The sequence below is a fragment of the Ambystoma mexicanum genome, chromosome 7p, assembly GCF_040938575.1.
Source record: "Ambystoma mexicanum isolate Mex_15411 chromosome 7p, UKY_AmexF1_1, whole genome shotgun sequence".
NCBI classification, from domain to species: domain Eukaryota; kingdom Metazoa; phylum Chordata; class Amphibia; order Caudata; family Ambystomatidae; genus Ambystoma; species Ambystoma mexicanum.
In genome coordinates, this window is record NC_090939.1 from 962955159 (window position 1) to 962976858 (window position 21700).

The window sequence follows — 21700 nt, forward strand, 5'->3', positions numbered from 1 at the left end:
CGTTGCCTTCATTCTTGTTTGCAACACATGATACTTGATTTGAGTAGCGTTACTGGGTTTTACGCATGCGCACATCATTATGAGTTTACCCCATTTCCATATTCCTTTTTCTCTCTCCCCTTTCGAGTCATCACAAATGAGGACAGTAATTGCACTCTACCGTGCGCATGTGCACAGGACTGTCATTTTTAAGTCCAGTCCCTGTTTCACTGCGGTTACTTTGCCGCGAATTATATGCCGAACGAAGAGAGTAGCTGCAGCCTGCTGTGCGCACGCGCGCAGGACTGCCATCTCCAGGTCTAGTTCCAGCTCCACTGCGGTTACACTGCCGCGCGCGACACGTGACTGAGTCTAGCGACCAGTGTACCTTGCTTCACACATGCGTAATAGGGGCATGTCTTTCTAATATACTATAGCAGGCGAACGGTGCTTTGGTTTCCCAGTTGCCACACTGAGAGCCCAGAGAGCAGCTCCACTGACGGAGCGCCTGCCCAGCCTGACCTATTTAAGGAACTCTACAAGGTACTACCTATGCCCTCCATCTTACACTACTCGCCTGACAGCCATTTCTCTTTATCATATTGGAGTCTATTTATGTAGCCAATCGTTTCTCTTCTGGTGACCATCTCCACATGTCCCTGACTGCAATTTTTCGTTTATACTACACTATATACCGTGTGTTTGACCTATCTTAATTATTCGGACACTCAATATAGTGTCTTTTGTATCAGTACACTGCTAACATGAGTTGACCAATCTGCATAATTTGAACACTAAACATAGTGTTGTTTGACCTACAGGTTGATCCCAGCACCTGCTGACTTGATGTCCTCTTAAGAAATAATCCCATTGCTTTACCAACTACCTGCTCACTCTATATTGAGGCACGAGTGAAGTAAGTCGCCCTCCTTTTTATCTGTGTTCGCCATTACTATCGGCTGCCAATTTTTCCCAAAATATGGATTTTGCCATATGCTGTCTAGTTCTTGCACCACTACGGTTTATAGGACTAATTGTCCTGTCATTTTGTATGTCTACAGGGATATTTCTATACTGCGACTCAAAGGTTGAATGCAGTTATCAAGGATGCTTTACCGACACTGAGAGACGGTAAGCTCCTATCTACATCTAACTCAGAGTGATAATTACTGATGTACCCATTTAAGCAACCACACTAATGAGTCAGTGGTTTGTTTTCATTAATAGGTTTACCCTGGATCGACTCACTTGTAATAATCACAAGTGAACTGGGACTCATATTCCACTGTAGTGCCCATTGGGATACACTACCTAAGTCTTCACACCTTCATGACAACTCCTCAAGTGTTTTCTTGACACCACCACAAGTTGGGCTGTGGGTGCCCCCTGACCCTGGCTCATACGTTCCCCTGAAGAAGTTCCTGCCACTAGTTTGAAAGACTTCAGGAACTAAACATGTAGGGCTTTCACAGATACAACTGAGTAGTATCTGGATTAGTACCAATCTTATATGATGCACTTTAGGTATATGTTGACTCAGGCATCACAATTAGAGTCACTATATAACAAGGGACTTTGATTCTATTTTTTTATGTGGTTCTGCTGTTTAACTAAGAATTAAGGTTACGAGTACCTGAAACTGTTCAGATATTCACATGTACACTTGATGTCATTATAATATCTCAGAGAAGAGATACAGATCAATTGTGAACCTTGCACATTGTTGGTTGTTGTGACCAGCACTTAGCACTTTTTGTAGCACTTGTCACATTTGTCAGTTTTTATATGTGAGTTTTTGTGTATTTGTTTTTATACAATTACAGTTTTTATTAAAATGTATTCTTTTTAACAGAATTTATTGATGAAGCCAGGTTGTATTTTCCTAGAACTTCCATGTACCTACACTTGTACTGTTGTTGATAGTGTGAGAATCCCAATAGTATCCAGTAATGTGTGTGCTTATAACCTATGACTAGCGTGGGGGTCTTTTTCTTTTGGTTTATGATATGTCAGGTTTACCCCCCCCCCTGCCATCCCTAACTATACCTGATTTCCCTCCATTTATATTTACGGTTGCAGCAATCATGCCTTGGATTGGTCCTTCAGGGATGATGGCCATAGGGTCTTGTGTAGTGAATGCTTCTCCCTCACTCAGGCGAGACGGGGCGTCTGCTTTTCCATTGCATACGCCGGGTCTATAGGTGATGACGAATTCATATTCCGCAAAGAAGAGAGCCCAACGGAGTTGGCGTGATGATTGCGCTTTAGCGGTCTACATATATTGTAGATTGCGATGATCCGTGACGACAGTGACTGTATGTCTAGCTCCAAGAAGATAATGTCTCCAGGCTTTGAACGCTGCCTTAATTGCTATCAGTTCTTTATCAGTGATTGCATAATTCAATTCAGGGGCTGAAAACTTGTGAGACCAGAATGCCACGGGATGCAACTGACCTGTTTCGGGGTCTCGTTGTGACATGGCTGCTCCCATTGCTATGTTGGAAGCATCATTTTCGACCACGTATGGTAGTTCTGGTCGAGGATGCAGTAAAATTGGTGCTGTGGAAAATGCTTGTTTTAGCTCCTGGGAGGCGTTCTCTGCCTCTGCGGACCAATTAAATTGTTTATTTTTCCGTAGTAAAGAGGTGATTGGGTGGACGATCTGGGAGAACCTGGGAATGAACCGGCGATAAAAGCTGGCGAACCAGAGTACACTCTGTACTCCCTTTATGGATGTCGGTGAGGGCCATTTAAGGATAGCGTCAACCTTGCGCGTGTCCATGCGTATGCCCCGTGGTGTGAGAATAAAGCAGATGATTTCTACCTCTGTCACATGAAAGAAGCATTTCTCCAATTTGGCATATAGCAGGTGTTGCCGCAGTTTCTCCAAAACTGCCTGGACATGGTTGACGTGGTCCTCTTTGGTGGTCGAATAGATAAGAATGTCATCAATATAGACAAGAGCGCAGGCGTCCAACAGTTCGCAGAGCACGTCATTCATGAATTGGAATGCCATCGGGGCATTACATAGTCCAAAGGGCATAGCCTGATCTTCATAAACGCCATATTTCGTGCGAAAGGCCGTCTTCCACTCGTCTCCTTTTTTTACTCTTGCTAGATTGTAGGCCCCTCGTAAGTCTAGTTTTGTGTATAGCTGAGCATTTTTGACTTTTTTTACTGTGATATGGTTAAGTGCTCTGTAGTCAATGCAAGTTCTCAGGTCTCCCTCCTTTTTAGGCACAAAAAAGAGGGGCAAGGATGCAAGGGACTTGGACGAGCGAATTAAGCCATTTGCCAATTACTGATCGAGGTAGGTTTTTAGATGCTGGTTTTCCTGTTCTGTTAGGGCGTAAATCCGGCTGCAGGGAACTTGAGCTCCAGGTGCCAGATCAATTTGGCAGTCTTACGGTCTGTGCTGAGGTAGGGTGTTCGCTTTCTCTTTTTGAAAGACATCTTGGTAATCCAGATATTCAGGTGGTAGTGAACTGGTGAGGCCCAGTATGGTTTCTTTCTTCGACGAACCTGGGTTGGTAAAACCTTTTAATGAGAATCCCTTGCTATAATAGGTGTTGGCACAGTCTTGGGGAAAGGTCAGAACTCGTTTACGCCAGTCAATCTTGGGATTGTGGGTCTCCAGCCAGGGCATTCCCAATATCATCTGGAACTGAGGAGCGCCGATGAGATCGAAGGTAATGTCCTCTTGGTGACCGTCCTGACACATAAGCGTGACCTCTCGGTGTAATGCGTCACTGGGCCGGATGATAGCTGAGATCCATCAACTGCTGTGACGTTTTCCGAAACCTGCTTCTGTCGAGAGGAAGGCCTATATGGGAAGCCAGATCTTGGTCCATGTAATTTCCCACAACCCCACTGTCAGTGTATGCCTCCAAGGCATGTATTTTCAATGGTTACTTGTGGTTTACCAGGAGCACAGGGATGACTAGATGTGAGGTCTGTATAGGTTCCTTTTCACTGCTCGACAAGTGGACCCCTACGCTTGCCGAGTGTTGGAGTTTCCCCGAGTCCTGTTCTTCTTCTTCACTCTTGTTAGTTGCTCCAACTGCTTTCCTGGGTGGTTTCACGCAGCATTATCGGAGATAGTGACCTGCCTTACCACAGTACGAACAAAGCTGCTGCTGTCTTCTTTTCTCCCTTTCTGCCTTGGTGAGTGGGCTCTGCAAGCCTCTGATTTGCATTGGCTCGGACTGATTGTGTGATTTGGTTTGATTCTCACAGGGTTGCACGTAGACTGACCGCCCGCCCCTCAGCCTTGGCCCGATCCATCTTCCGATCCTGCAATCTGTGATCGAGCTGCACTGTCAGGTCGATGTATTCAGCACATCTTTCTGGGGGATTTACTACTTGGGCTACTACGTCCTAAAGTTCCCCTCGCAAGCCTCGGTAAAAAAAGCGTAGTTCTTTTCTCCTCTGGCCAGTTAGTTTGTGCTATCAGACGAATGAAGGAAGCGATATATGTTAGTAGGTTTTGATTACCCTACCGTAGTGATAACAGTTCATTGTCCAGAGCCCGCCCTTGAGTATGCCGTGCAAATAGTTTCTCCATTTCACGCTGCAAACCTCTGAAGTCTCGAAGCAAAGGATCATCCTGGTTTACCAAGGGTATTGACCAGTCCACTGCACTACCTCCCATATATGAGAGTACAAATGCCACTCTTGCTTGAACGTTGGGGAATGCCCCAGGTCTGTACAAGAAATGTAGGCGACATTGATTCATAAAGATAGCATAATTATTCGGATCGCCTGTGAAGCGTTCTGGTGGGGCCAGGGGAACCCCCCCCCCCTGGAAGAACCACCTGTACTGGCGTGGGCTGTGGAGGCGCGGCAGGAGGGGCATACCCTGGCAGTGGGACCTGGCCTGCCTGTGCCTGGAGCATTTGCCTTGCTAGTTCATCTGTCCGCTCCCGGTTCACAATTAGATCCCTCCTTAGGGCATTGGTTTCCTGTCTTGAGGCATGAACTTCAGCCTGTAACTCTCCCAGCAATCGGGCCAACTGGTCAGTTTCAGAAGTTTCCATAACGCCCAGGCAGAGATTCAAAGAGGCTTTGCGTTCTGTTATGCTCACCTGAGGTCGCTCGGGTCCGACTTCGCCCTCTGCGCTTATGTGGTCACTGGTGCTAATAGGTGATGCTGCTCGGGACTGCTACTGCGTGGAGAATAGGGGGCGTGAGTATGCCAGCTTGTGCGCCTGATCCCCTTCCAGATCCCCTTCTCCCAAACCGTGGTACCTGTGGGATGCGCTGTCCCTGGAAAGCTCACCTGTTGATTAGTTTTGGTGAGCACTCCGTCCTGCTGCTTCTGACAGGAGCGCTTGTATGATCTGGACAGAGTTCCTTCACTGGTCCCTTGCACATGGTAGTCCAGTCCTGCTGCGACTAAGCCATTATACTTTGGGTAAGTGTTCCTGTTTGCCTTTGTCTTTCCTCGTCTGTTTTTGTTGTATTGTAAAGTTTGTTGTCTGGTATTGCTGTCCGTTCCATTTTTGACATTTGCTCTTTTGCTTTCCTCCCTTGCAGGTGATGTTGCCGGGCCGGCAGAAGCTGAGGAGCTCGAGGCGACAGCCAGAGGGAATGAGGAGCGAAGCTGCAGCACTACAGTAGCTGGTAAGTTGTTAACTAGGGGGTGCGTGATGTTCAAATGCGGCGCGGCCCCAGGACGGATGTTCTAACCTTGTCTTTCTTCTTCTTCACAGGGTCCGAGTTCGTGGATGCGGAGTGCGGTGCTGCGGCGTCGGGATCAAGATCACTGGATGTCAGGAGATGAGTCTGCAGATGAAGCAATGAAGCACCAGTCTCCTGGAGGTGAGTATGCAGGAGAACGCCTGGTTTCAAAGGTAAGTAAACTGGTCCAAGCGGCGGTGACCGTCCCATTGCACGCGAGTGCACAGTAACGCGAAGCACCGGCCTTAAGGATGGAGCAGCTTATATAGCTGAGCTTCTGAAGCCATGCCCACCAGTTTCAGCCTGCCTGCCACACCCGATGAGTCAGCACATGAAGACCAGGCCTAGGGAGCCACACCCGATGAGTCGCCACATGAGGATGTTCTCTGGAATAAAGGCTTTCCGCTCCTGGAAAGTCCTTGTAAAATAAAAGCACTCCTGCACTGAAATAAAGTGTTCCTGCTCACATCTCTATATGAGCCTAGCGCCAAAGGCACCAGGGCTGAGTCCAGCCGGGGCCCCTGTGTTTATAGGTCCCAAAGGGACATAAGTGAGTCCATTGCCCCCATCACTAGATGGTGTAGTTTTTGTGTTCTAGGGCCTGTGGCCATGACAATAGCCTGTTGCAGGGATCAAAATTTAAATGCACTGAGCAGCAGCTGAAAGTAGCTCCTGGGTGTCAGAATTTTCCTATGACCAGCAGTTACTCATCATGAACCAGGAACCATTAAAGTCCATTCTCATGAATGGAGTGGCTGAAAGTTGGCAGTACTTTTTTTTTGTTGTTATTTCTTCCCCAGAAATGCACACGTGGAATCACTCTTTCTATTGTTTTTTTGCTCTGTTGTGGGCTGTTTCTGTAGAATCAAGTCTCTTGCTAATTTGCTTTACATGTCTTCACTTTTTATATTCCCTTTAAATTGCTTTCCTTTATTTCTTGCATTCATTTTCTGTCAATTCTTCTACCTTGCTGCTACTTCTCATTTGGTCTTTACCTATCTTTGCCACTACATTAGAACTGCCTCTACATCTGTTGCTGCATTTATTCATCTGTTACTTTGGCTTTACTGCCACAACATTTTTATTTCTACTGCCGCCTCTTTTTCTGTGATGTGCTCTTGCTTACTCTCACTGCTGCTGCATGAACATCGGGCACAAACACATAGTATACAACAAACCAAACTTCCAAATGAGAAGCCACTTTGTCTTTGTGTCCAATACATCTGACTGTTCAAGCTCTGCATATGTTATAGAGGTTTACTAATGCACATTTTATACAAATTCACAAATGCATAGCTAATGTCAGTTAGGTACATTTTTGTGTAGCACCATTTGGCGTGGATAGCCAAAAAGTAGCTCCTGGTTGCTGTCCGAGTCAATCTAACCAGGCTCTAATAGACACTATCCAGGATCTACATGGCTCCGAGCGCCTGTCAATTTCAAACCCTGCTACTGTAGTCTAGGTTGCAAGGAATATCTGCTTTGACTTTGTTTGCATTAAAGTTAACGAGGATTAGACCATTGAGTGCATGGAAAAGTGCTACGTAACGCATGCCTTCTTGGAATATTCTGCTGCCTGTGTCAATCAGTGTGTAGACCTTACGACTTGTGAATAGTGACAGCATACGCAAGAGACGGAGAGAATTGGTGTCTGGTTACATACATGCATTTGAAAAGAAGGAAACGTGTTATTGTGCAGCCTATTCTTTTAGCATCTGCAAGTTTGTCAAAGTGGATGTTGACAAACCATGTTCTTGTGTGGATGTGTTTGGAAGCCAACAACTGCTTCATTAACTAAACCTTGTTCTGCGTCAAGATTACGTTTTAGTTAGACACAGAGTTAATCGTTTTTCAAATCCTGATGTGTCATGCCGTTGCTTGTTGATACAAAGGCAGATTCCCAAAGGGAGACTTCCTCCTCGACCTTGCACAGAAGCTGGACGCAGAAACATCTTGGGACTCACAGAGCCTCCCCCATCACCACGAGGCTCCGCTTGTCACAGGGAGCTGCAACCTTAATTTTTGCATCAGGTAGGCCTTGCTGCAGTGCGATGCTCGTGGGATGTTTTTGTCTGTTTTAGATGCAGCGCCCACTGCCATATTGCACCGTGATCTCCTCCTTCCTGTGAGCAGTGTGTGTTTGTGCTTTGTAGGCATTCATTCCACCATGACTGATCATTCCTTTGTGTGCCTCAACATCTCTACAAAATGGCCGCCCGATGATTGCCCTCTGCAGCCCTACCTGAAGCAGCCTGATGTTGCAGTATGATTGGCCTGTGTCTACATCTTACTGGCCAGTCATGAAACCGTCAGGCGAACGCTGGCTCCCCTCTCCAAGGCCCCACTCCAAAGGCTCCTGTCTGTGCTGTCTGTCTGTGCGGTCCTGGCTAGACTGGTTGGACCCCCATTTTTCAACCTCCACCTCTGCACATCCAGTTGAAGTCACCGGACTTGAGGGCTGACTATGACCCCTCGCACCTGGCCCACCAAAAAACTCAAAGCGCACATGCTGACTTATTCGTGAGTTGGCAGCTCTCCTAATTTCGTTACCTTGTGTCTTTACATCTGCTGCCACTTATGGTTTTCCTGTGTTTACTGTACCTTGCTTAAAAATAAAATGTAAAAAACATCTACTGCCACTTTTTGTTTGGTTATGCATAGTGTGCCTTCCCCTTACCCTCTCTCATCTCCTTCCTTTGCTTCTATGTGTCTCTTGCACTTATTTGCTTTGTTTGTCTTACCCTACACCCCACCCTCTCTCCTTTCTTCATGTATAGCTCTTGCCTCATTGTAACAAACGTCGGGCATGTGCAATATTTTTAACAATTTGTATTCCTCTTGTCCTATGATGTACCACTAAACGCATAGCACTTGCCCATTCTGAATATACCAATGCCTATTAAGAAAGTTAATCTTTTTTCTCAGCCTCCCTCCGTTGGAGTGTTTTGAAACGCTTGTTAAGTGTATAAGCGCTATATAAATGACCAAGAAATTGAATTAAATTAACTGACATGCACTTCCAGTTTGTCTGTGGAACTGATATGGACTATGAGTTGCATTTCTGTTTTCAACATGGTATTGTTAAATTGGCTACAGCTTGCAAGCGTTGGCTTTAAGCACATGCATTTTACATTTTGCTTAGTTATTTGTCCCATGACGTCAGGGGCAGATGTTTTTTTGTCCATAGAGCTCATTGATTACTCAAGTTTTTAAGGTGGATTTAGCATCTTTCATAAGCAGACCAGTTCTAATGCTTTTAAAATGTTAGCATAGGCTAGATCTGCGGACTTGCACATGTTTTGAGTTAATTCTTTGTAGTGAAAAGGCTGCCAGAGATTTAAATTTCCAATGCTGCCAGGTGTATTACGGCATTCTTTGTGCCCTACTGTTTTGAATATGGGTTGTCCTTTTACCAGTGTTAACTGTAGGATGTCTTCAAAAACAATGTGTTTTCCTCCGAACAGTTCTTCGTAGTCTGGTTTCTAGGACTTCCTGCATTCTGAGATGAATTAAAGCCAGCATGAGGTTGGAAACCATGCTCACTTTATCAACTAGGCAGACTTTCATTGCAGAATTCTGCGTACTTCATTAGCAGCTTCTGCTGACGATGTGGAGAATTCTAATTTGTTTTGGTGTTCTACTGGGTGGAGAGGTAGTTGTTGTAAAGTTACACCTCGTATGTTGTAGGGAGCTAGACCTGTGGAGCTGATACAACAGATGACTTCTAGGTAAATGGTGAGTTGTTAATTTAGCTGTGATTGGAGCACTGGCAAATCTTCAGAATGTTTAGATTGATGCATGGTGTTTTCTCCCTCAGTCATGGCTATTTCTGCTTCATTTTGAATGAGTGGTTCTCGGCTTCCTGTGAGATAAGGTTAACTGCCTTCAGAAGTGTCTTTATACTGTAGAGTTTCAATTTCTTCGTCTTGTTGGCATTCATTGTCCAACTTTTGTATTGTTTAAAATTGACAGTTGCACTGCTTTCATTTGCCTTGAATGCAACTTCATATGCGTCATGGTCACCTAACAATTCTTCCTCTTTTCTCCAAGGTTTGAATAGTTGCAGTAGGGGTATGTAATAAAGTTCTCTATGCGGTGGAGATTTAAAGGATAACTTTACATGATTAATTGGGCTGGGCTTGGTTTTACTTGGGTCCCTTCACACGCTGAGACCGAATATTTGCCAGTACTTTCATTTGGCATAAGATTATTTTTGTAGGAGTAGTTTTGGGCTATGTCGTAGAGGCACATGTTTTCCAAAGCAGTACTTCTGTTTGGATAGTATGGGACAATTGCATTGTTTTTTAAAATATCATGGCTGTTGGGATCATTTGTGGCTATTGTTTTTATCTCTTGGTAGGATTTTAGAACCCTTCTTCGTGATGAAGCTGGACCTAGGCTTAGCCAGAAAATGTTTTCAGATTTCCCATTGCAACTTTGTTGGACCTGCATTCTCTATGTGACAGCATTTTGATACCAAAGCTGTACAATTTCTGTGACCTGGTTTTGTCAGATGAAATGTCACCCCAAAGGTCTTTTAGCTCAGTCGTCTCAGCTTTGCTGAAATATGCTGTGACATATCTTGCAATTGCAATGTATTGAATGTCTATATTTGCATTCCACAAGAGGGCAATGATCGCATTGTAATGATTGATTTACTATGATTCCCTTATTTCTTTTAATGTTATATGTGTTCTTAGGGGGTTTCCATTTTACACTGTGCCTTAACAGAAGACATCAAGTTATTTACTTGTCCTTTGGTGGAAACTAGTCTAGGGAAAGCCAAAGCGACATTTGTTTTTATATCGATATCAGCAGCATTTGCCACACGTATGTCTTTAGAAACGTAAGATTTGTGTAAGTAGGTCACTATGTGTGGTTTTTGAATGGATGTCACAATTAATGTATTTTTTTTATGAATCGTAAAACATTGGCATCACTGTCATGGCCAAATTTGGGAGCATCTTTTATGCATACATGCATATGGATGTGTGGTGCTCCTCTGGATTGAAATTCTTTTCTCTAAAAGAAGTGCTCTACTTCTCAGATTGGTGCGGGCGGGGTCGTTTTATTGCAGATGAAGTGCAGCATGGCAATGAAGAGATGGTGAAAGTATCTTGAATTGACAGGGTCAAGAGAACAGAGTTCTCCTGGTGTTTTTATGTCTATTCCCTCTTTATTTTGGTTTGGATTGCGTAACAAGTCATGCAAGTCATAACATGCCTATTCTGCACAACCTAACGTAACAAACCATGTGGGTGGGCGTAGGTTACTTAGCATACAACGTACATCGGTGTGAGGTCAGAACCAGTATTTTTTTGTACCATGCATGTTTGCCAAGAGATTTGTGATACTTGACTGCAAAACTTAATCTTTGTCTTTTTCTTTGTAAGGCGTTGGATAGCTGACATGTTTAAGAAATGAGAGCCTGTTTCTAATGTGTGTGTGCAACTATGTGACATGGAGTTGCTAGTTCGCTTTTGAACAGGAAGTGGAAAATGTATTCTATGTTTTGTCTGAATCCTGGGTCTTCAGAATAAATTTGTAAAAGATATTCTGAGGCACTCATTTGTGTGGCTCTTTCGTCCTATCTTTCTCTTTTCCTGTAATAAAGAGTAAAGGAAAAGAACATGCTTCTACACTTGTGTCCCATATGCTGATTGGACATCCTTTGGCTTGACGCATTTGAAATGTTTATAATGCATCTTCAGTAGTGTCTTTGGCATGTAGTGGGTGAATTGTATAGTGGTCTAAAATGTTGGCTGCAGTAACATCATCCACACGTTCAAATTTGCCAGTTGTGGTGAATCTACAATTATTTGGGAGGTTTCTTTCAAGTTTCATTCTATGGTTATATTTCCATAGTATTCATTGTTTTGTTTAAGATATTCTAGGGCTTGTCTAACTTTGTTAAAGTCGACAAGTTGTTGCCAAATTGTTTTGTCTTTTGTTGGTACTCCATTAACTACTACAATCAAAGATGGTTCTATTGGCCAAACTACTCCTAGAGTTTCTACATTTTCTTTAAGATCTAATGGCAAATATACTACTTTGCAATGAATGCCTTTCAGTAATAACTCAGATGGAGACAATTTGGCAGTTTTGTGTACAAGGCATGGGTGTACTGTTTGAGTTATGATGCGTTTTGGAAGTGGGCAGATTAGTTCTTAGTGAGGGCATTTGGTTATTGTCGAGCTTTGTATTGCAGTATGTGCAAACCTTTGAGGGACCTAATATTCTCTATTTGTATTTTCTGCTGTTAGATACAAAGCTAATTGGAGCCATTGGGATTCCTCATTCGATTGTATTTTGTAGGCCCTATCTACAATTCTTTTACTTTTTTTTTGTACTATTCAGACCCTCCAGCTTATAGTGATTTTGCGATCCTGCAAAATGCAGCGAAAACAGCAGTTTTGTGCAAAAACAGCATCTTTTTTCTTAATAAAAAGTTTTTAAAAATCAGCAAAAACTACCGTTTAAAAAAATACTCAGGGTGGCAGGTTCTCAAAACTTTTTTTTACGCAGGAAATGAAATGCACTAACACATTTCATCACCTGCGCCCAAAAAAGAGCAGCCCAATCTACAAGGGACACCTGAATGGGCACTTTTTATATGCGCGCCCATTCAGATGGCCTTTTTTACCTCTTTGAGCAAATCAGGGGGCGTTTCTGCAAATTTAAAAGCGCATCCCACATTTCCAAGCAAGATTTACTTTTAAATGTGCAGAAATTGTAGGCAACCCTACGCGCATGGGATGTGAGTGCCACTGCATGACAGGGGGCCTCATTACGAGTATGGAGGTAGCCATACCGCTTTTAGCAGATGTCCTTAGTGGGACCCGCGAGCAGACCTCGTAATGAGGCGGTAGAGGGTTAACGGCGCCGGCAGCTCTACCGGCGCCGTTAACCCTCTACCGCCTTCCTCGTAATGAGGCCAGGGTCTTTCCTGGTCCTGCATTTCTTTTAAGTTATGAACCGCTGCTGTGTCGCTTGCATTTCTGTTCCTCAAACAGGATAAAAATGCTGTTTCCATGTTCCTGTGAAAGGCGCTGGGAGCTTGCAGAACACTGTCGGGAGAGCGTTTTCGATTCAAGGTACGACCCATTTTGACCGACAAAAATCGATCGAATGGTGTGATCTACTTTGGCCAGTACCATTCGATCGATTTTTATGAATACAGAACGTGTGTTGCGGGGGAGTCACCCGCTCCCCATGTTCAGTATTTATGGGCTTGGGAACTGCAGGTTGCCACCCTGCTTCATCAAAATTGGAGGCGGGGGACCGAAAAGAAAATAACTAAAAAGGGACCCTGCAGAGTCGGATCTAACCCGCGTTAGAGGGACAGATCATATAATGCAGGGTTGCAGGAGAAGAGGCCGCGACGAAGCAGTTAAGTAGGGGATAGGGTTGGGTGGTGGTGAAAGGTACATATTGGGTTGTTTGGATGAAGTGCAAATCAATTCACGGCGAAATTGACTACGGTCAATTCCGCCGCAAATAATTCCACTTCGTCAAACAACCCAGATGTGTGAGATGTGAAGTGATAGGCAAGAAAGCAGAGGGAGAGCAGTAGGTCAGAGGATGAAGCGGTGCACAAGAAAACAGATTTCTGGCCCACCGCATCACTGCTTCCTCTGAGAGCGAGCGGAGGTACAGAAAGTAGAGGGAGCGTGTGGTCAGTGGGCCAGAAACCAGAGAGGAAGCGGTTGGCCGGAAAGAGGTAGTGAGCTGCAGATTGGGAAAAAGGTTGAGGGAAGAGTGCCATAGAATGGTAGAAGCAGCACAAAAGAGTGAAGGACTGTATATTGCGGGAGGAATTGTAGATGGTAAGGTGTGAGTTGGGAGTATGATTTGGAGTGTGGCAGGGGCTGGGGAGTGCAGATTGTGACTTGACAGTGTGACCTAGCACATAAGTATTTGTATGACAGAGTGAGAGGTTCAGGAATGCAAGTTGTGATGGGGAGTTGGTGAGGTGTGTGTTGGTGAGAGGTGTGTGGGTGTTTGGGGGATTGGAGAACATAGAAGGGAAATATTTTTAGCATTACAACTGATGATGATCAATTTTGTTCATACTATTAAATAGGCATGCACATTAAACCAAAAATGTAGCCAAATCAAACACTGTTCTGCCAAGCCAGAGACATCTGGGACTCTTCCTATTAAATTAATACAAAAGATACATAATAATGATACCCTGGCTCTCTTGTAGCCTTGCACTCTGCCTCTTTCCTGCAATGTGGCAATCTTACACCCTACAGTTAATACAAAATGTCCTGCAAAAATGCTGCAATAAATAAAGGTTTGTGCCGCAATATTTGCCATTTGATTCTGCAAAATTTGCCATTTCATGCTGCAGAATCCTGGAAGGTCTGACTATTAAACACAAATAGCTCTGCAACAACAGACACATACTTTTGGTATTTCAGCAGATGTGTTTTGAAACATTTCTATTTCTTTCTTGTATGTGTTTGTAAGGAGGTTGCTGTTTGTGAGGTGTTCACTAATGTTTTCTAAAGTAACAGAATTTTCTAAGTCAACTTCAGTACCAAAATATTTAGTTTGGATGTGTTCTAGTTATCCGAGTTCCTCGGCTGTTCCATGTAGGAGAAGAGAATGTTCATTTTTTGAGTTGTTGAGCAGGAATATATTTGCATAGTACAATCTATGGACAAGGTTTTGTATAGCGGAATGGTGTGTTGCTAACATTTTGAAGGTGCTTTTGCAAGCAGTTCCAGAAATGCAGGCTAATGCGAGGACATCGCAGTCCAGTGTGGATGCGTACTGGGCAGTAGTTCATGGTTTGTAAAGTTTTAATTCTACTTTTGTCTTTTAGTTTGAAATAGTGATTGAGGAATTGTTAAACATTTGAACAACTGGTGGTGTATTTTACATATTGTGCTTCAGGTCCATTTGGACACTGGATGACTTGTTTGGACAAAAGGAACATTTGGTTGAAGGTTTGTTGGGAAAACTTTTCTATACAGGTTTCTTTTGCCAATAATGGTGTGTGCTACCACTTCATAACCTCACCCATTATTGTCTAAAACAGTTGTTTGTTTATAAGACTCTTCATTGAAATATGGTTATGTGCTGCTGGTGTGAAACCATTCACCTGCACAGAGGTTTGAAAAGGTGTCTATGTTGACGTTGCACATGTTTACACGTAGTTGTTGTAGTTTGTTGTTTAATTTAGTTAGTGGTTTCATTCTGTTTAAAATCAATATGAAGAACTTGCTCTTTAGTTTAAATGCGTTGTCAATGAAAGCTTGAAGCGTCAGTTTTCTGTGGTAATTTTTTTTTTAAACCAATCTTTTATTCGCTCAACATTGTTCACATACACAATTAACTTTGTATTTCCATATAATCTTTTGCATAGCGCATTTTCAATCAACATTACATACTGTAACAACTGTAACCCCTCCCCACCTCCCCCCTGTCCCTCTCAACCAGTTTCCTGTAGGCAGCCCCTTGTGTTCTGTTATTTGCGGCTCAGTCCTCTTCCTCCTCTAGTATCCCCAGCGCCCTCAGTCTCTTCGGGATGTATAGGTGTGTAATGTCCTTGATTGCGTAATTTATGAAGGGTGACCAAACTTTGCTAAATTTCTTCAATGACCCCCATACTATCGCCGTCATATTCTCCACATCCACTGTGTCCCATATTGCATAGTACCATTGCATAATAGATGGCGGCTCCTTCTGTTTCTATTGTTTCACTATACACCGCTTTGCGGCCATCATTAAGTTTGCCCATAGCGTTACAGCACTCCCGCCCGTTCTTTGTTCCCCCTCAGGCAAAGTGCACAGGAGCACCGTCACTCCATGAAGCTCCATATCTACTCCCGTTATACCAACACCTTAGATTTCACCTCCTGCCAGAAGTGTTTAAGCTGCGGGCATCCCCACTATATATGTTCCATCACTCCCACTTCCCCACACCCACTCCAGCACGTTGCTGACATTGAGGTGTACATTTTATGGAGCCTTTCTGGGGTGTAGTGCCAATGATGTATCTTGTATGTAGTTCAGTGCTTTACCGAGGTGTATGAGGTATAGCAGCCCTTTACGGCTTTGTTCCATTCCTTATCCGTGAGCACCTTTTCACTCATCTTCTCCCATTTGCCTTCAGTGCCCCATCTCCCTTTCCTCCCCGCTTATCAAGATCCTATATATCGCCGAGATCAGCCCCCTGCTGCTCTTTGTAGAGGACATTAACTTTTCCCACTCCGTCTGTTCCCTTGTGGCCCCTTCCATCATTGCGGGGACTCCCGCCAAGTGTCGTAATTGTTGATAAGCAAATAGGACCCCCTTCCTTAGACCTAGCTCTCTACTGCAGCTTTCAAATGACCTGAATTGGGTTCCTTCATACAGATCTCCGATCTTCCTTATCCCTCCCTCCACTCATCATTTAAACCTGTTCTCCATTCCTGGTGGAAAGGCAGGGTTTCCAAAAATGGGCGTCTGTGGCGACAGCCATGGAGCCAATTTAAACTTCTTGTTTAAGTGATCCCAGATCTTCAGGATGTTCCTTGTGATTGAGTTTCCCATTTGCCCCTCTGGCCTGTCCTCCTTTCTCATACCCAATACTTTCCAAAGATGCTCTCGCTCTCCCGCCACCGCTTGCTCCATACACACCCAGTGTTTTTGATTCTCTCCCCCACCCTGCCATAGCTCTCAGTTGCGCCCCCAGGTAGTATTTCATTATATTAGGGCAGCCCATTCCTCCCTGGGTCTTGTTCCTGAATAATGTTTTCCTCCCTATCCTTAGCTTTTTCCTCTCCCAGACAAACCCCATGATGCACTGCTGAATGTCATTCATCAGCCCCCACCCTCCCGGACGACCAGGGGAATCGCCTTGAAGAGATAGAGGAGCTGAAGGAGCACATTAGTTTAGACGGCAGCTATCCTTCCAAACCATGATATGTACAACCCTTTCCACCTTGCTAGGTCCGCCTTAATTTGTTTCAGCAGCGGTGGATAGTTTGCCCCGACTATTTGTTTTATGAAAGTCGTTCGGTTCATCCCAAGATATCTGACTGGTCCTGTTGCCGCCTGAGCGGGTTATTGTTTTCTAGCTTACTCCTTTTCCCCCCCCCTCGATTGCTAGGTTTAGGATCTCTGATTTTGCAAAGTTCACTTTAAAGCCAGACACTTCAGAGAAAGCCCTTATCTCCTTCATTATTGCTGGCAGTGAAGTCTCCGGCTCAGCGATCATCAGGACCACGTTGTCGGAGAAAAGGCCTATTTTCTGGTGGGCCTTCGCCCACCTGACCCCTCGGATCTCCCTGTTCTCCCTTATCCTCTGCGCAAAGGGTTCCATCACCAAAGCGAAAAGGAGCGGGCAGAGTAGGCATCCTTGCTTTGTTCCTCTTCTTATCGAGAATGGGCTGGTTAATTTCCCATTCACTTTAACCTTGGCTTTGAGCTTCTGATAATTGGCCTGTAACATTCTCAGAAAATTCGGTCCTATTCCCATCTTTGATATATTTTATTTGTATCGCGCTCATACACATGTGTTTCTGAGTGTTCGCTCCATGAAGCCCCAGTTGACCCGGTTAAACGCCTTCTCGGCATCTAACATTAATAAACGGGTAGGTGTGGTGCTCCCCCCCTCTTCCGGCCTCATCAATTATGTGTAGGACCCTTCTTATATTGTCCAACGTGTTCTGACCCTGAATAAACCCTGTTTGGTCCTGTGCTACCAAGTCCAGGAGAATCCCTTCTAACCTTGCCGCTAATACCCTTGTGTAAAGTTTGGCATCTACATTAATGAGCACTATAGGGCTGTACAAGGAGCATAGCTGTGGGTTTCTCCCCGGCTTCGGGATGAGAGTGATGTGTGCCATGTTCATGGATCTGGATATTTCCCCTTTCTCTCTAAAGTCATTAAATACCTCTGTAAAGTCTATGGTGAACAATTTGCTGAATGTTGTTGTGTAGAATGCTGCCGTTAGCCGATCTTCCCCAGACTCTTATTTGCCTTTAGTCGTGATATTGCTCTTTGAAACTCTTAGCATGTTATGGGTTCCTCTAGGTGATCTTTTTGCTCGGGGGATAGCCTTGGCCCTTCCCAACCTGCTAGGTATGCCGTTTGCCCTTCTTCATCCATTGGTTCCTCCCTGTACAGATCTGCATAGAATTCTCTCACTATCCCGCGTTTGGCTTTCTCCGTCCCTACTTGTTTGCCCCCCTCTATTCTCCAAAGTGGTTATGAACGCCTTCTGTTCTCTGGCCCTTATTTGTCTCGCTAAGACTGCCCCCACTTTGTTACCACGCTCATAGAACTTCTGCCTGCTCCTTAGGAGGGTACTCTCCACCAACCTATTGGTTAACTGCTTATGTTGCCCTCTCGCATGCGCTGGTCTCCTGGCCACCTTATTTGTTCCAAACTCTTTATGCATCCTCTCGAGTTCCTGTATTTCTCTTTCCAACCCACTCTCTGCTTCTTTCCTTTCCTCACTACTCTGCTTTGATGCTCTTATGAAGTGTTCCTGAATGTGCTGCTTAAACGCATCCCATCTCTCCCCCGGCGGGTTGTTTCTCTATCCCCCCCCCCCTCCTCTCCTCCATACATTTCCGGATCTCATCCTCTATTTGATGCCTCACTTCACGGTCTCTTAGAATATATTCCGCCAGTCTCTATCCCCCAGTCCCTCCCCCACACCCTATGTGCTTCCTTCCTCCCTCCCACTCTAGTGAGACTGGAGCGTGGTCCGATATTGTCATGCTCCCAATATGGATCCTTCTGTTTGCTTGAACCACCCCTCCCGTTGCCATAATATAATCTATTCAGGAGTAGGTCTTGTGTACATGTGAGTAGAAAGAGTAGTCTCTCTCTTGTGTATGGTGTGCCCACCACACATCATTAATCCCCTCTTCCTTGTTGCATGTCCCCTCAGTCCATCTGACCTGTCCCAGACAGGGTCCGCTGCCAGGTTAAAGTCCCCAGCCACTATCGGCTCCCCTCCCTGAAACTGCCCAATTCCTTCAAAAACCTTTTAAAGAACCCTTCCTGTCCCTGGTTGGGGGCATAAACTGATGCCCATGTATATGCCAGGCCACCCATTTTCCCTTTCACCAGCACATACCTCCCCTCCAGGTCCCGTTTCACCTTAGCCCCTTCTATTCGTAAGGATTTATGGAATAAGTGTGCCACCCCTGCCAGTTTGGTTCCCGCGGCTGCATGGTACTGGAGTGGGTAGTTCCTGCTACGTAAGCGACCCTCATCGCCCTTAATCATATGTGTCTCCCGTAGACAGACTATTCCCGCCCCATATTTGTTGATTTCCCGCAGGATTGTGACCCTCTTATTCGGGCTGTTCAGTCCCCTTACATTCCAAGAGGTTAACCTATACATTCCTTCTTGCTAGTGTTTGCAACAGATTGCCCTGACGCCCCTGATTCCTCTGACCAACTGAGCCTTTATCATGTTGTACCCGGCTGCCCCCAGAAATGGTTATATATCCCTAACTTGTAACTTTCCCTGGGTCCATTGTCCACGTCCTTGACGTGGTCCCCTTAAGTGAACTGTGTGGGATATTCACCCCCGACCCCCTCCCGTCACTCTCCCAATTCCTTACCCTGCATCAGGTTATATTCTACTCCCTTAGTCCTTATTAGTGAGCCTTCGCCCGTATCACATTGGCCTTCATGTTTTCTTCGTCTTTTTCGTACTCCACCACTGGGCCCCAGCTCGTGCCTCGCCTGACAACTCACCTGGATGGTTTTTCATACTGTCCTCCCCTGCTTCTCTTGTAGCCACCCCCAGGGCCCTCAGACCATCCTCGACCTGGGAGACATCTCATCTTCCTCTTGTTCAATTCCTCCGTGAGCGTTTTAAACAAGCGTCTCCTCGCCAGTGTGGTTTGGGACAGATCATCGTATATCTGGATTTCGCATCCTCTCACTCAGATTTTCCCTTTCATCCTGGCCGCCTCCATGAGCCATTTTTTATCCTTATAGTTGTGCGCTTTCACTAGTATGTCCTGAAGGCTCGCACCTGGATCTGCCCTCCTGCTGCCCACTCTGTGTGCTCTTTCTATCTCCATATTTCGGGCCCGTTCCCCCTCCTCTAGGTTCTCGAACAGTTCCCGAATGCAGAAATATTGTCTCTTCGTTACCTATTTTCTATGTCTTCGGATTTCTACTGCAGGGCCCTTATCCTCTCCTCTGCCTCCTTTGTTTGTTGTGTCCATTTTGCCACCTTTTATATCCAGCTCAGTTAGGCACTCCTCTTTTTCCATTACTCGCTCACCTAGGGAGTCAATGGGCCTCATTACGAGTTTGCCTGTCCGGTGAAATCGATGCCGGTATCACTGTACCGGCATCCTTTGCCGGACCGGACTATTGAGACTCGCGATACCGGTGTCACCGGCATCGGCAGGGACCCGCCGTGGCTGGCCATACCGGTACTGGTATCAGCGTTGACGAGCGGCAGCCGTGCCAGTGACACCGGCATGCCGCAATTGGGGCCACATTAAGAGGTGCACAGACATGCTGGTAATAACGGATACAATGATGCTGTAAACACTGGCATCGCGTTGCAACCGTTGATTGGGATCTGGTGTGTAGAAACCTGCCACAGGTGCTCACAATCAGCACAGGTGGAGGCAATGGAGTCTGGCACAGCCCAAAAGGAGCACTCCCACACACCACACTCCTCCCAAATCCACAATGCTACCATTAGCACTAGCAGTACTGTGGATGGAGGACATTCCTGCATAGCTACTCATTGAGGAGCCACTGAGGAGAAGGAGGGCGAGAATAGGCCAGCAGAAATCCATTGTGCAGGCAGTTGTACCCCACAGGCAGCCACCAATCCCTCGCCTAAGGGCCAGCCCATTCAATCTAACACCTGCTCAGATCGCCACCCTGTACCGGCTGGACAGGGACACCATCACCACAATAGTGGACCTCATGTATGATGACCAGGTGAGCCTAATCAATATCCGGACAGCCACCCCCCCCCCCCGCTTAAGGTAGTGTCAGTGCTACACTTCCTTGCCACAGGCACTTATCAGCTCACAGTGTGGCAGCTGCATGGAATCTACCAACCCTGTTTCTCTTGCGTGTGCTCACCCAGGTGCTAGTTGCACTCCTGTCCCACATGCGCAAGCACATCAGCTTACCACGGACTGTGGAGGAGGGTGAATGCTACCAAAATAGTCTTACATGCACTTGCAGGCAAGCCAAATGTAATAGGTGCGCTCGACTGCACACATGTGGAGCTGGTTGTCCGGCATGCTGTGGAGATAGTGTACCGCAACAGGAAGCTGTACCATTCCCACAATGTACAGATGGTGTGCGATGACCGCAAAATAATCACGCATTGCTGTGCATGCAAGATACCCTAGCTCCACACATCACTCCATGCTGCCCCGCTACATGGCACAACACGCTGGACATCGTACATGGCTGTTGGGTGAGTCTAACCACAGGGGCATAAGGGGTTTGAATTGGGGGGGGGGGGTATGAACAGCATAGGCAACCTGTCTGCTGGGTGGGCCGTGAGGGGGTTTGAATTGGGGGAATGGGGGGGGGTATGAACAGCATAGGCAACTTGTCTGCTGGGTGGGCCATGAGGGCTTTGAATTGGGGGGGATATGAATACCACAGGCAACCTGTCTGCTGGGTAGGCCATGAGGGGTTTGGATTTGGGGAGGTGGGGGTATGAACAGCATAGGCAACCTGTCTGCTGGATGAGTCAGACCACAGGGCCCTGTGGGTGTTCTGATAGCTATATAGACCTGCAGCGAGGGCCGTACTGGGAGTTATGGTCCCTCATACCTCTTTGAAGGCCCTCGCTTTGCTCGGCCATTAACTCGGTTCTCAGGGCCCATAATGCCCGGTACGTCCCTCGCTGCAGGTCTATAAAGCAATATGACATGTAGCAAATTAGGCAAATGTGTGGGTTGGCACTGTATATGCACAGTCCATTTTAATTGGTAACACAGTAATGCACAATAATGCCATTGTGGTCTGTTGAACTTGAATTGTGAACGTGCAGGTTCACTTTGAATGAGCCATGTGACAGCAACTGCACCCT

At 45.7% G+C, this 21700-nt stretch overlaps 1 protein-coding gene across 5 annotated transcripts in view; it reads left to right on the forward strand.

Annotated features, from left to right (window-relative positions):
* The window catches only part of GK (glycerol kinase), a 2191429-nt gene that overhangs the window by 57599 nt on the left and 2112130 nt on the right, over window positions 1–21700 (forward strand). For 2 of the 5 annotated variants that reach the window (XM_069637308.1, XM_069637309.1), the window contains exons 2-3: window positions 801–895; window positions 1041–1110. The exons of the other annotated variants lie outside the window; for them this stretch is intronic. The gene's annotated coding sequence lies outside the window, so the exon portion shown is untranslated. The remainder of the gene's footprint in view (window positions 1–800; window positions 896–1040; window positions 1111–21700) is intronic. 5 annotated transcript variants of the gene reach the window in all.